This window comes from Astatotilapia calliptera, chromosome 1 (genome assembly GCF_900246225.1).
Source record: "Astatotilapia calliptera chromosome 1, fAstCal1.2, whole genome shotgun sequence".
NCBI lineage: Eukaryota > Metazoa > Chordata > Actinopteri > Cichliformes > Cichlidae > Astatotilapia > Astatotilapia calliptera.
The window spans coordinates 27,515,609-27,531,990 of record NC_039302.1 but is presented as its reverse complement, the minus strand read 5'-3'; the positions used below and the strand labels follow the sequence as shown (position 1 = coordinate 27,531,990).

At 37.5% G+C, this 16,382-nt stretch overlaps 1 protein-coding gene across 1 annotated transcript in view; it reads right to left on the bottom strand.

Annotated features, from left to right (window-relative positions):
• Window positions 1-11,199, bottom strand: part of unc13c (unc-13 homolog C (C. elegans)) — a 187,602-nt gene extending 176,403 nt beyond the window's left edge. The window contains exons 1-2 of the mRNA XM_026172660.1: window positions 10,877-11,199; window positions 9,502-9,601 (exon numbers count right to left, since the gene is read on the bottom strand). The gene's annotated coding sequence lies outside the window, so the exon portion shown is untranslated. The remainder of the gene's footprint in view (window positions 1-9,501; window positions 9,602-10,876) is intronic.
• Between the last annotated feature and the right edge of the window lie 5,183 nt (window positions 11,200-16,382).

Genomic DNA, 16,382 nt, shown 5'->3' with positions numbered 1-16,382 from the left:
CTTACATCAATCAGCGCCCCTCTTCCCCTCTTTGGCTCTCATCCTCTCGCCTTTTTTCTTCCTCTTTCCCCCTATTGGAATAGGCTTCCCTTTGCCCTCAAGAAGTCATACAAAACAACTCCACACAAACAAATATACAAATGTACACAAGCTCACAAAATAGAACCCTAAAGTGTGGCTTTCCCATTGCCCCTGCACACACGAAGTAGCATGTCAGCTCTGATTATCAGTACTGTGTATTGCTTGCTGCAGGAGCTTCTATTTTAAATCTGTTTTTCCTCTTTGCAAGCGGGCAAAAAAATGCAGGCCTTGCTTACACTTGTCTTTTCAATATTTTCCGCTGAAATCTGATCATAAAAGATGTGATGCTATTTGAAATGCACTGCTGTTCCCCACATGAGGCCTGAAAATGTCTACGGGGTGTGCACTGCTATTTGTATTGTGAATTCACCTTAAAGACTCACTATTTGTCACAGATGTGACGCAAAACATAACCTTTTTGCCTAAATGGATGATTCCAGTTCATTGGACGATTTTCACAAATCATATTGCTTTTAACACTAAACAACTCAAAGAAGTTCATTATTGTTGTTGAAGTCGTGAAGGGTCTAATATATCTATATATCTATATATATATATACACTTAATTTCTCCCTAACACATCACATGTGCTAGGGATAGTGCTTTGAGCCAGGTATAGTACATGTCACAGTGCAGAAAAAGAGGAAGATTAAAAAAGAAAGTAAGATATACAGGGAGAGAGAAAGCTGTGTGATTCATGGGGACTTTTACTGCTTCAGAAAGGTGTCACCTTCCATCACAATTCAGCATCAGTTTGGTGTACCACATACAGTACCAGGTAATACTACCTGCTTCTTGCTTTATCTAACCTTCTTCCTCTTCCACTATCACATTTGTTATTTCTCTTCCTCTAAAAAATGTAAACACTAACATGCGAAAACAGAAAAGTCCTTAAGCAAGTCAGATTCAAATTCTGAGGCCTAAGAAGAGATCTCTCAGAACATCCATGTTTTTGCCTTTTTCAACGAAAAGACCAGGATGTATCTTAATGACAAAGGGGGGAAAGAAACGCACTGACCGATGATTACAAAATGAACAAAGGCAGCGTGTAGCAGGTGCTTCTAAAGTCAAGGGCAGAGATTTCAGCCTTCAGAAAAAGCATTGCCTCAGGGTGAATCCAAAAGAAGAATTTAAACTTTCACTCAGTGGCAAACAGTTGTACACAGCCAAAGGAACAACCTTCAGGTTTTAAAGCTATATACAGTAAATGTATTGAAATATATAATACCAAAATAAAACTCATTGTACATTTTTCAGGTGGCTTTTTAAGGCTTTCCACTACTACTACTGTTAGTTAATGACAGTAGTAGCAATGGAAAGCAATGGCCATCGTGTTTATGCTGCTGGTGCCTTTCAGATCATATGGTTTTTTTCTGTTACCTGCACTTTAACATTCAATCCAAAAAGTTTATGGTAGTTTTTTTTTTTCAGTGTGTCAAATTCCAGCATTATTTTTATTTATATTGGCACTTTTATTTAAGTATGTGTTTGTGGGATACACTAATATAGTTTACTGATGCTAACCAAGATAGCTAGTGTCTTGGTAGCACATCAATTAACACATTGGTCCAAATATGCTTACTTCCAAATCCAGTATCTGGAAAATAGCTGGATCCATCATTTATATACAGTCTGTGCCCTGCGTTTCTGAATTACTGAGGTCATCATCTACTATATGTGGTATTTTTTACTGAAAATTGACCTTTTGTCCAGGTTTTGTGTTGTGGAAAACTAGGTTAACTAGGTTATAGAAACATAGGAACTTTTGTCTGTGTAGGCCGGTCAAGATCTTCAACTGACGCTCACAATGTTGTGAAAAGCTATTTATTATCCATATTATCCATATCCATGTAATATATTTTCATTTCATATTCGTGAGGTAGGAGCTCATATAATTTTTAAATAAAAATAAAACTATGCAGCTGTTAATTTGTGATATTGATAGATAGTAAGTGCTCTACTGTCTGTTGTATTTATTTATTTATCTTTATTTATTTTATTGGGTGAAAAGCTTCCTATATTGTTTATCTTCCATCATTTTTTATCAATAATGAACAGCTCACCCTGGTCAGAAATAACAGAAAAATGCAAAGATTATTGTCAAATAAGGAACTATAGACTTTCTCTTGCTATAAACGAGCCAATCATGCATACTGTTGCGCGTCATCACCCCCCAAAGGCCCATTTTGAGCCAGGAAAAAGCCTACTATTATATAATAAAATCTGAGGGTTATTATGGAAGCCTCATGATTTCAACAGTAGGAACTGTCAAGGTGACCCTCAGCAGAGCAATACACTACAAACCGCAACCATTTCATCAGCCGCTCATCAATGAAGTGTGTCCTTCTTGTCCACATGGACTGCTATTAGATAGGTTCAGAGGATGTTTTCAGTCTTTGTGTTCACATTAATGAGGCTCAGGATGCTCCTGACAATCATGACTTTTGCATCATTAGTTTTCAACAACTTCCACAAATTGAGGCAGTGCCATAAAACAAAATTTCAAATGGAAATTGCAAGTTGGGAAGCTGATTTACAGGCAAAGGAGTTTTGTTAAACTATGCTGTTTTAAGGAAATTAATCCTTAGAACAAAATGTGCATGCAAGCGAAGGATGGAGAGCTCGTCCAAGGCAGGAAATATCTTTGACTATTACCTAGGTACTCTAGAGATTAATTATTTTTTACATATGAGTACACTGTACATCAGAATCCTGAGGTATTTCATTATTGGTCTATAAAATTATATTCATGACATTATACTGTAGTATCGTATCACAGCACCAGCCAAAAACCTAAGTAATACAAAGCAAGACCTTACAATGTTAGAGAAACAAAAACATTTCCTTAGTTGTGGTGGTCTCTATTAACAGAGATGACTGACATCTGTCTTAACCAGCGGGGGTAAGAAGAGAGTAGAGAGAGAAAAGATGAGTTGTGAGACACAACAAACATTATAATATTAAACACCAAGTAGTTGGCCAGTAAAACCAGTAACAACGGATCAAAAACATGAATCTCATGGAGACAAATGTAACTTCATAAAGGTATATTTCTCACATGGAGATTTTCAGTGATAAACAGCTGTTTTAACTATCCCAGTTCTTGACATACACTGTTATTAAAAGATAATTATTCACTTCATATATGAGTAGTCATACCGGAATACATACATATTAGAATATGTGTGTGTCTAAAAAAGGGTAGAGTATGACTTTTTCATACGGGAAATGTTTCCTCGCATTATTCTGTGTTTACACATCTGTACTCCACTAATGTCCTATCTAAATGCAATTTTTATTGCATTTGCAGACAAATTAGAATGCCAGGTCTATGCTACCGCTCTGCCCTATGTGTGTGATTATATTATGTTATATTACATTATGTTGGATTAGATCACATAAGATTAAATGAAATCTTGGTTATCTCCATGACCTTTAATGATCTGTCCTGGGAAGTCATATCATTGCGGAAAAAAATTAAGATGTGGGTCTGACGGTATTTATAGTAGAAAAAGGAAAGAATAAAGACTTTATGTGTACACCTGCTATGTTCTATGGTGTGATCATTGTCTGAAGCAGACGTAGCAAAAATACAGGCATTCTTTACTTAAGTAGAACAACATATACAGTACTGAAAAAGTATTGATTTAACTTCTTTGTTCCAGTAAAAGTGAAAAAGTACAGGCTCCAGCTATTTTTGTGCAAAACTAACTTAACCTCATGCTATATAATATTAGGACATATAAATACAATCTTTTCTTTACTGTGCTTCCACACCTAAACAGAAAGAATTAGTACATTCAGTGGTTAAAGTGGAATTCGGCAAGCGGGGAATCTTAGGATCAGTTGTAGTGGCTCAGCATGAGGAAAACAATCACAACTAACAATGATTGCTATTGAGAGTTCCAGTAGCTTTTGTTTGTGTGCAAGCTGTGATCAGCTGACCTGTGTTGCTGCTGTTGCTGCTCTAAGGTTTACTGCTCTTTGGAGATTTACACAACTGAATTGAACAAGATGAAAACAGATGTTTACATCTATAGAAAAGAAGCCTTTTCAACAAATTCAGTGAATGAATCTAAGCATTGCTTCAGGAAGATGGAGTGTCTTGTCTGTTGCTATAGTATGAGCCATTTGGTCCCTGTACAAGCATTGCAGGAACTACCAGCAATAGGTTGAACTCATTCCTGGTGGATCTTGGACTTCGCCAGGGCTCCCCTTTGTCGCTGATTCTGTTCATAATCTTTATGGACATAATTTCCATGCAAAGGCAGAATTTCAACTCTGCTTTTTTTACATGATGTGTCTGTTGGCTTCATCAGGTGTTGGCCTCCAGCTTGCACCAGCATGGTTTGCAGCAGATTGTGAAGCGGTGGAAATAAGAATCAGAACCTCCAAATCCTATACCATGATCCTCAGCCGGAAAAGGCTGGCTCTTTGTGTCATGGTTGGTAGCCAAGGAGAGAAGTTTAGATATCTTGTAGTCTTGTTTACAATTGAGGGGAGAGGAGAGTGAGACATTAACAGAGGGATTTGGATTGCTTTTGTAGTGATGATGATGCTATGCCACTCCATCTTGATAAAGAGCTGAGCGTAAAAGTGAAGCTGTCGATTTACTGGATGATCTACATCCCTACCCTCAAAAGTGAGCTTTCTCCAAAATGTGTCTAGCCTCTACTTTAGAGATATAGGTGATAGGTGAGGAGTTCAGTCATTTGAGAGGGGCCCGGAGGCTCAGTTACCACACTGAAAGGTAACTGAGCCTTTCAGTTACACCCCCCCCCCCCCCCCCCCCCCCACAGTAAACCACAACTTTGATTTAATTTGATCTAGTGACCCTTAGTTAAGTCAATTCCATATTTTTTAAAAAAATCCATATTTTGTTAAAGAAGAAATAGAAAGTAATTTCAATAAAAGGAGAACAAGTCTATAAATGCTAAACACATTTATTCCCAGTTCTAGTAATTAGACTGTTGTTGAACTAGCCCATACATCATTTAAACGTAAGTATCTGGTTATCTGGTCTATAAATAAAACAAGAATAATACTGTTCTCTTTTTAAAAAATGCATATGATTATCTTTGAACAGTTGCTTGCCCTGCGGCTCTTGATACTGAAAGGAAACCACCTTGGGGTCAGTTTAAGCATAAGAGTCTCTGAAGCTCATCAGCTCTGACAAATACTGGCGTTAAAGCTCAGGGATGTCAGCAGGTTGCGTGAGGAGTGTCACTCTCACATTCAGTCCATACTGAGATAAACTTGTTCCTACTGCTGACTTTTATAGTGTGTGATCTGCACTGAGTGGCACTTATTAAAACAACATATAAGTTTTTTTGTTGATCTGTATTGTACGGTACATGAAAAAGAACACTGCATCTGATACACTATAGAAAATATTGCTTTTTAGCAAGGCAGTAGTGAGTTTTGAGTCACGCATACACTGGCCGATAGAAGTCTTTATCGACACTGACTATTTCCAGCACTTCAGCCGTGATGTACTCGAATACTTCTCTCCTTCAGAGCCTGAACCTAGCTCTTGGATGTTAACCACATGGGGCAAACTTAAGCCATTAATAAGAAAAATGCACAAATCCAGTCTGGTGTGGGTGCAATCAACATACTAGTGCCAACTTTAGTCTTTTTTCTTCTCTGACAGACTTTTACACTATTTAGGAGTGTCCATTACACAGCACTACAGAGCCAAGTTTTGAGCCTCCAGAGACTGCTAAATCCATTTTCAGTTCCAGTTGATGACACAGGAATGACAACAAGCAATCTGGTATTCATTTCTACTTGATCAAAGAGGCTACAGACCTCTGGGCTTACTCCCCTATGAATACCAGCAACTTCAGTGTAGACTATAAACTGTATTTCATCCTCAGCATTGCTAGTTGTATCTCCAGGTAGTCTGATTATAGATCTCAGCACAGCATTATGTACATCTCCCATTAAGAGGATGTGTTCCAAGATGTCTGATCATTTGTATTCCCTCCTGCACATATTGTCTAAACTGCATATCCACAACATCACAACCATGTAAAATTCAATTATGTAGTAAAGAGAACTTTTCACAGCTTGCAAACTTTATAGATTTTTTTTTTTTTGACAAATTCAAATTTGACAATTTCAGCACAACATAAGTGCAACTGGTTGATTTTTGTTTTAGCAAAGCCCTTTCTGTTTAGTTTCCCTGACTGTCCAAAGAAAATGCCCAACTAATTGTTCTACTCAAGACACGTGTTTATAAATGTTCTGACAGTATAAGCTTGCTGTTTAATGATGTTCACACACTGAGCACTACAGCAGAAACTGGAGAGGGTTGTTTTCACCATTTCCGGTATGCCTGTAAATTTGCCACACCATCAAAGGCCCATCCTCATAACCCACTGATGGGCAAACTGAGCCACTGTAATGCAATACCACTCAAGCTAGAGTGGTGATGGATGCATTACAATGGCTTAATTTATTAACTCCTTAACTCATTAGGAGCAAAATGAAACCATTGTCGATGTATCTCATAATATCTCTTGCGTTTTACCTGACACATTATCATGATACATGTCCCGCCTGTCATCAGTGCTTTAGTGTGAAAATCCTTTCTTCCAGTGAAACACTGGAAGATAACGGTATTCCTGTGATTTCTATTTCAGTAACTGATGAAGATTTCCTTCCGAGTGATGTCCCCTTAAATCTGAGCCCTGGCTTGCCAATGTCTGCACAGTACAAATTATTTTAACCGAGATGTCCTTGCTCCCTCTTGCTGTCTAATGCTGACACTAAAGAGCTGATACTGAACTGATCTGTCATCCTACAGATGTGTTGTTATAGCTGTCCTGTTACTTTATGACCTCTCTTGTGACATGAGTTGCTCAAGGGCTTTTCTATGATTTTAAAAACAGGAGAAATACATGCTGGTGTAGCATTGGTTGCCAAAGGTCATGTGTTTGAAAGCTTTTCAGCTGTAAAAACACAATATCCTTCCACATCAGACCTGTAATGGAGCCAATGAAGTCTGTTGTACCACTATGTTTGGAAAGTAACGTTTGGCAGTAACTACTTGACAGTGAATTTGGGATTTAGTAGGAAGGGTTCAGTTAGCAGTTCAGTTAACACAACAGAATCTTAACCATTTCTGTCTCCATTCTTTATCTGCCATATCTTTTTTTTTTCCGTCTATGTCCTCTTGAGTTCTGGGACTTTCCTCAGAGAATTTCCTCAGAGATGAATAAAGACCAGTATTACTTGACTGCTTAACTCTACAACATTACTAGCAATCTCCTCCCCTCTCACTAAGGCCTTTTGGTCGGTGTTTCCCTCCGAAGAATTCTGTCCCTCTATTTCCTTCCTTTACTCTGCCTTCCTCCAGAACACAGTAACCTATTGCACCTATCTAGTAAGCATAAGTTAACCACACTGTAACTTTTAAGATTTGACTTAAAACGGAGTCAGTTACCATACAGTCTTCCTTCCTAGCAGAACAAAAAGAACAATGGTAAGTTAATGGAACAATCTGTAAGAAAGTTTTGCGCTGCAAAATGCCTAATATGAAAGGATCAATTCACACTTTAACATAATATGCACTGCAGCTATGATGAGCTTCACAACTGGAATGAACAGATCTAGCTCGATTTCACTAACCACCCTGCCATTTCCAGCTGTCTATACAGCCTATATCCTGATTTCATTGACATCTTTTCACTGTGTGTAAACAGCTCGGGGTGTGGAGTGGGATTATGCGTCAGTAAAATGGGGCTTTTGCACCAATTCTTATTAGTGATAAGTTGGTAAGGACCATGAAGCTCGTGCCCTGCTGTAAGACATGATAATTGGCTGTATTATACTTCAGCAAATATGCAAGAATCCAACTGGGAATAGGTGAAAAAAACATAATCTTCATCTTTTAAAAGGCAATGTTTTAAAACCAGCTGGCTAAAACAGAACAGTTCTCAGCTGTTTCTGATCAATCTTTGAATTGCTGGGCTGTGTATTACTGTGCTCAAGACATGTAAACCCACAGAGAATTCTCACCCAACTCTGCTGACTCTGCATGAGAGTTGGGTGGTAATTCTCTGTGGGTTTACTTGTTCTTGTACTTTTTTATGGCATCTGAGGGGTAAGGCAATGGGGGGGGGGGGGGAGGGGAGTTTTCTGTAAAATAATGAATGTGATCATTTGTTTAGCAGGAAAAATACCATATATTACATGCCGTCACTAAGCCTGGACTGTATGTCTGTACATATTTATGTAGATAATGAAGATTAGTCTTTTTAAACTTATGTAAAAATAACATTTATGTATAAACATGATCCTAATGAGAAAAAAGTAGAAAAATCCAGCAAAGAAAGAATGAATGGACAGCAGGTGCTCTACGAGATTTATTTGTTGAGATGTCCCAAGAGAAGAGCATAAAACGCCTGAGAATAAGGACAAGTATTACAAATAGGCAGAGCCACTGGCCACTAGTGGGGATCCAGTCAACTGATGCAGAAAGTACCCAGCTGTTTTATCCTATACCATCCTTTCTGTCTTAGCTTCACATGTACTCTGCAGTGCGGAGAATACTAAAATTATTTATAGCTCTGAGCACATTATAAACTTGTACAGCATAAGAAATAAGTTCCTATTAAAATGATGGAATGACAATTCTGAAATACTCTGATTGCAGTCAAAGCTTGCAGTCACATAGGAAAGATTGTAGATTGCAGATTGTAGAGATGGTGTACTGGTTTGGGCATAAGAGGTAAAAAAGAAAAAAAAAGGCTATTTGTGTGTGGCTTTCTGTCTCTGGGGTTTATGTGAAGTCTCCCATGATGATGAGATTGAGTGGCACAGTAGTCCAGTGGTTATTACTGTTGCCTCACAGCAACAGTTGCTGGTGACCTTAGTGTGTCGAGTTTACATCTTCTCCCTGGACCTGTGTGGGTTTCTTCCTTCTTAAGTTAACTGGTGATTCTAAATTGGATTATGTGTTTATGTAACACTGTATGGCGGTCTGCTTCTCTGTGTCTTAGCCCTGTGTTAGATTGCTAGCCTGTCCAGCGTGCACCTTGCGCTTTGTTGGGATAGCCTACAGCCATGCCATGACCCTAAGATGAAAAATCAGTTATGAAAATGGATGGGTGGATAAATTTAAAATTGTGGAATATTTTATGAATGCTTCAGTTCATATTTTGTTTACATCGACGAGAACAGTTTTTTCTTCCTAAAGTTATTGATTAAAATCACCTACTGGCTTTCATAATGCAAAATTCTTTGTAGGATGTGGTCAGGATTTTAAATCACATTGCATAATGACAGCCATTTCCAATCATCAATCCCAGCATCACAACAAAAACACATGTTGCACATATTGATCACCAACACCCTCCCTCCCCCTGCAGAAAGACATCAGCAAGAAGAAAGTAATGTTTGCAAAAGCATTACCTTGAGCTGTAACATGCACCCGGCAACCGGCCTGTATGATAAGTGAGAAACGCCCTGAGCAACGGTGTGGAGGAAGTAGGAGACAGGACGATGGTTCCCTCTGGTGGACATAAATTAAGGTCTTTTAGTTTAGGACTCTAAAAGTGATTACTTGTGGATTCTGGTCACATTCAGCATAAAGGATATTTGGGACTGTTGTCATGGCCTCAGAAAATGACATTTCATGACACTCCTTCAACTGCAAAGCTCCCACAGGCTTGACATTTGCAAGAGCTAGTGTTGCAGACTGAGGATGACACACTCTGTAGTCCAGACTAAATCTGATTTTTTAATCCAACAATTGGAAGTTTATTTGGTTATAATTAAAATTTCCATGGAGTAAATGGCCATAATCTCTAACCATTAGCTTTATGCTAATCACAAACTAACTGCTAACAACAGTCATTCGAGTCCTCTAACCTGTGCCCGAAAATCTAGCGGATCTTACTAAATAGATAGTAATCCAGTTTAAATGACAGGCTTAACACTCACACAACTAAGCAATTATTTTGTGTTATAATGATTTTGTTCTTGACCATGAGAATAAAATCATTTGCAAAGGGTATGCATGAGCTAGGCACAGGTAGCAAAGCCTTCAGTGCCCTCTACTGGTTAAACTAGAAAGTTATTCAAGTTCAGTGTTGCAGGCACAAGAACAGAGCTAATTCCGTGAAAGATCATTGTGTGGCTACCACCTGACTACTAGCAATCAAGTGGCATCTAGCACTCATATTTAGTACAGGCTAATGGAAGTGTTTGTGCAGGATCTTTAGGCATCATGAGGTCTAGATGGACATCTTAAATACCCTATTGTAACAGGGAGCTGCATAGTGGCTAGTGTTAACTTGCTGCTGGTATTGTTGCATTAAATCACTTATTCTGGTTTACTTTATGCTTAACCTTGAAGCTACTGCTGGTCAAGCTGATATTGAAACTAAGAAAATTATGTAGTTGTTTATAATGGAGCCCAGGGCTTTGGTTACCTTATGTAATTTTTAGTTCATGAATGTTATATAGTCTAACATGTATTTATTGTTTGTGAATCCTTAATGAGTTAGTGTATTAAAGCTAAAGTGGTTGGTAAGTGCTGGTGTGTTTTTTTTTGTTCAAAAGCTTTGTTGTTCTTCTGTTTTGATGCCTCCTGCATTTTTGCCTGAACTGGAAGTTGTATTATTGAAGCTTATTGTGTTTCAGCTATGTAGTCTCTGATAACGATTCTTATGATTATGATTAAGATTTACAGGAGTTATTCTGAACACTGTGAAATAGCCCACTGTTAATTTACTCACAATCTATGCACATTTCACTGCACAATTTGCACTATTATAATGAATACCTGAGGTTCATCTAGGTTGTACTATGTTCAGCATATTAACGCCCAGTTACAGCGGTGTGGACACACACACAGTAGAATGAGTCCAGTACCGGTGGTAGGAAAACAGGCCGGTGGTATGCCCTGATGAATGGAGTGTCACCACTTTTGCAGAAGACCAGCGTCCACATGAAGGTAAGTATTGTACGCAAATGTAATGTAATCCCCAGGCAGGTAACTAGAGCGAGGAGAAAACACTGAGCAAAAATACAAAAAACACCCTAATTCTAGAAAGAGCTTCGCGACTTAGCGCCAACGCAGGTTAGCTGTAGATATTAGCTGGCAGGTGTCAGTTGTAAGTGCTGGTCTTAAATGCTGGTAGCTTGATTGCAGACAGGTGTGGCTGATTGAAAAGTCCGCCCAAAGGTGGAGCCCAGTTCTGTGGAAAAACAATGCACTCACCCAGATCATGACACTCATCATATTAAAACATTGTGTATATATAATCTTGTGTATATAAGCCTATTTATATTTTAAAAATTACATTTAAAAATGTTTATTCTAAGTAGAGCGCAAAATGAACATGAGTCAAATTGTTTGCATGGACAAACTTGGCCAAATAAAGATTATGCTGATTCTGATATTTTAAACGATTTCAGTATAAAATACTGTTTCTTTTTCCTTTTTTTTTCTTCTTTTTTTTGCTGATTGATTACATCATATTCATTTGAATTATGATAAAAGTATTATGCCACAACAAGCAAAGTCAAAAGAAAAGAACTACTGATGTTAAGAAATGCTTTATGGCGTTAATGTTCAGTCTACAAGTGTGGGACAATTACTTTCACAGCACAATTGTGCCACCACTGAGAAATGTGGTTTATTGCAGCTTCTTCTCATCTGTGTGAATTATTTTCCTCATTCTTCTTATTTCGTTTGTAATTTTTCCCCAGCCCAGCTTTCAGTGCTTGATTGCAATCTTTCTGCTGCACATTTTTAAAAAGACATTCCACTGTTTATGGTACTAAGCAGGTAATCTTTTCTGTGATAAAGCATGCATCTTTTCTATGTGCCATGCTATTAGGGGAATGCTCATACTTTCTTTTAATTGTTTACAGGAGAAATTGAAGATTTAATGTCAAACTGTTAAAAAAGGAAAGAACGTGAGCACTCGTGGAATACTTGCACTGTATGTTGTAAAAGACAAACACTCCTATATTATATCTCTTATTAGAATTTCATTTTATTCTGCAGATTAAGTGCACTGAACAAAGTGATTTATAGGATAATAAGTTATGCCCTGTTCCCATGTAGCATTTCTCTGTAGTCCTCAAGCAATTAAATGTTACTGAAACAAGACCACCACATCTCAAGCAACATAAAAGTAAAACATGGGCTATATTAAAACAATATATCCCTTTTATGTTTCTTGTTAGTACCATACAGACCAGATGGGAAAGAGTTCCGATTCTTAGGGAGCATACTTTGCCCTTCAATCTTCTTGGCAGGAAGTGAAAAATGACAAAACAAAAAAGGGAAATCCTTGAGGATATGACCAACATAACAACAACAATAATAATAATAATATCTGACCATAACAGCATTTTTTTACGCTAAATCCACCTGAAATACAACAAGCCGATACCTCCACATCAAATGCAGTTTCAGCCTCAATTTTAGTGTCTGTGTTTTACTGTGCCCACCTTAGGTGGCACTAATGCACTTTTTCTGATTTCTTTATCCTTTAACAGCTTTTGGATGAATTGCTGAGCATTCAGACGCACACTCACCAGTTGTGCAGTTCCACACTACTTGGCTTGACCACACTTGAAGCAGTTTGTTTGTTTTCAGTTTTGGCGCTAAATAGTCATTTGAAGAAAATCTAGAAATATCTGACTCATTACATTGTTTTTTACTTTGTTTTTTAATCTTTGTAATTTGTTTGACGTGCATCTTTGTTTGACAAGCTGCATAGATGTAGAAAAATCCATCCCACACAAGTGCAGAACAAAGTAAAATGCTAAACCCTAGCTATATGTTCTGCAGGGGGAAAAAAACAACTTGGATTTACATTCTAGTCCCATATGCAATGACATTTGCTCAACAAATTAATTATGCATACAGACATCCATGCATATTCACAGAAACATCAGGAATCCATTGCCTTGGAGTCTTTAATATACAGAGAAAAATGTGCACTCAAAGACATGGCTGTCTCAGGCACACACATGGACAACAATTACACACACACAATTATGCAAGCAATTATGTCAGTGACTTGAGATGACTTTAACTTGACTTACATTTATTTTCTGTAACAACCCTCCAGAACATATATGCATAAATATACCTACCTAAAAGCTGCTCTTATCCTCACTCTAAATTTAATAGACTCGCTTTTTGTCCCTTAAAAAAGAAGTATCCTATAATATGTGTCTGTCCCCATAACCTGGAGCACACACACACACACACACACACACACACACACACACACACACACACACACACACACAAACAGAGTTGAGTACTCACACTTTATGTGACTGCCTCTGAGGCAAAAATAAAATGTTTTACATAGCTGTAACTAAATGTCATTAAGATTTCCTTATGAAAAGTCTCTTAATACTCACTATAGTGGGAGGCAGTGCTGGAAATTAATAGACATGAATTTCTTCCATAGAATTTCCTTTAGTATATATTTTGCTACTTCTGTTGTTGTGTTTTTATAGCTGTCTCTCTCATTTTCCAAAACTCACAGAGACAGCCATAGCAACCATAGCAATGTTATGTGGAGCAAAACCAAATTTAGCCATAAGATAAACTAATTCAATTTATGACACATTTAGTTTTCTGAAAGAGAGGATTTGGTTGAAAGAAACAAAAAGTCAAAGCAAGGGTTTGAATATTTATTCATGTTTTTAAAGAAATATATAAATATATAAAATTGTGATATATTACATGTTTTTAGAACTCTACATTTTTTTAGAACCACCTTCTGTGTGGTAAAGCCAACACTGAAGCACTAAAATGTCTTTTATCTTTTATACTTCTTCTCATGGAGAGATTTGGAGACATGTTTGTCTTCTACATGTCCTCCATAAGCAAAACTTGAAGTCACAGTTAATGTGGTCAGGTCACTTTACCAGCATATTTTCATTTATTTTAATGTTTTTCGTCTAGCACCAACAATACATGAAAGCTTACAGTTTTTATAATCTCCCCACTAGGTGTCAGTAGATTTGTTCTGTTTTGCACTAAACTCATTACTTTTTTCTTACCCCTCCCAATTCAAGTGCATAATCCAGGTTATGGTGGCTGCTGTAGGACAAACAACTCTGGCTGCTGCAGTGAGTGTAGGATGTTAGTCTGTTGTATACTTCAGCTGTCGATATGTGTACAAACCTATTTACTTTAGAGGAGGTTGTAAATTTTGTTGAAAGGAACCTGATACGAGTCGATGAGTCACTGAAGCTCAGTTCTGTCTGATGACAGAGGAAGTGAGTTGGTGAGGAAATCCTGAACCTTTCTATCAGTAAGCCCTGCTGTTTTTGTGTTTTTAGATAGCGTTAATAAAGTGGATCTAACATTATTGGAATTAAACTCTCATATGATGTTAGAATGTAATCAAACTGTTTATCAAAAGTGTGATTTTTAGGACACTGGAACCTAACATTAGCTGGCATAATGTTAACTTAGCTTTTGGCAGGGTTTGGCTTATTCTCAGCTGTCTGATGAGAGTTGGTGTCACCAATCTGCTGATAATAAGTCATTGTGGGACAATATTGGGAACAAATAAGCAAGTTTATGCATGTTGTTATGTGTTCAGAGACCTGACTCCAGTTCAGGAGATGAGACTTAAGTTGAGGAGGAATGAAGATGCCAGTTGTGTTTTCTCCTTCCTTCACGTTTTCACTTCTTTTGTGAAGTAAATGTGAATCTGAGTTAACACAGATCTGTGTCTTCTCAAATGAGAAAACACAGATACGATTCTTCTTTTTTTTTGAGTCTGAAAGTGCAGATACAAATTAAAATTTACCTCCATGAAATCTCCATGAAACCTGATGAATCTAGACCACTGTATTCAAGATGGCATTTGACACCATAAACTGGTGCCTCCTCCTCTTTATTTTTTATGGATTAATTCTTCGGTAATGAGAATGCATCAATTTGTTGTCATTATACACTAATTAGTGTATATTTATAAGTACAATACTCTTTTTTGTATTTAAACTGAAAAACTAACTGACTATACATTTAAATAACCATCCCAATGTATATGAGGTTTGTAGACTACTTGACCCTATTCTCACTTTATCACTGATGCTTTTTAAGATTTAAGGGAAGTAAAATCTTTTTCAACAACACACAAAGATTATGACCAGTCCTTTTCTCTCTCTTGCCTGTATTCCTGCTGTTATGGTGTTTAGCCACTAAGTGTAGCTGTAAGTCCACAGTTAAGTGAAGCCTGAGCAAGACAAATGACATATTGGCCTTAAAGCCTGCGCAGTGGTTCAGAAATATCACTCAGTAGAATCATAAGCTGTTGCTACAATAATTTCCTAGTACTACACTTGCTTGATATCTGCATATTTACTCTGGGGGTCTCCAGGGTTAAGTGCCTTCTAGGATGGAGTGCACAAACATTTCCAAGGGGACAGAGTTTTATACCACCATGCTTTTAATGAATATCATCGCCAAAAATGTAGAACATGCAAAAGGTAAAGCTGAATTGGGGCTTTTGCTATTTGTGCTGTGGAAAAATAATACGTGCCTATTTAAGACCAATGTATTGCTTAATTGGCAGCCTTTGTAAGAACAGAATTATTTAGACACACAAAAAAGACTGAGATAGAGGGTGATGGGGAGGGAAGGCAGAAACATTTTATTTACTTTGCTTGATCAGACTGTCATATAATCATTTAGCTGGTTCATAATTGCTGTGTAATTGTCTGATTGCTGCTTGCAATCTGTGTTAGAAAGCAAATACTTTAATCAGGTTTATATCAAACAGTAGCCTGTAAAAACATGACATTTACAACTGAGTGCTATAAAGCTGTGTAAGCCAATCAATACGCACATGCACACACACACACACACACACACACACACACACCTATACATATACACACACGCAAACAAGTACAATGCATGATTTAATGTCAGCTTCTCTGCATGGAGCCAAGCCAACCATTAACCCACCCACCAACTCTGCATCTCCTTTCTTTGTCTCGCTGCCTCTTCTTCTGTCTTTTAATATCATTAAATGTGAGATGTGTATATATTTAAATAAAGTCCAAATTGCAGATTTATTTATGACAATCAATATGACTTGGCCACAAGTAGTAGCGGGTAACAAAGTCAAAAGTTTAATTCATTTTATATATTTTCTTTATATTCTGCTTTACTGCCTTGTAAATCACAGCAAGTACGTAGGAAGTTGGAGGCTGCCGGGCTTTTATGTTGGCCAATTAACACATCCATCCGAGCAGTTTCCGTTTTAAGTACTTGCTCTACAAAATCCCGAAGATAC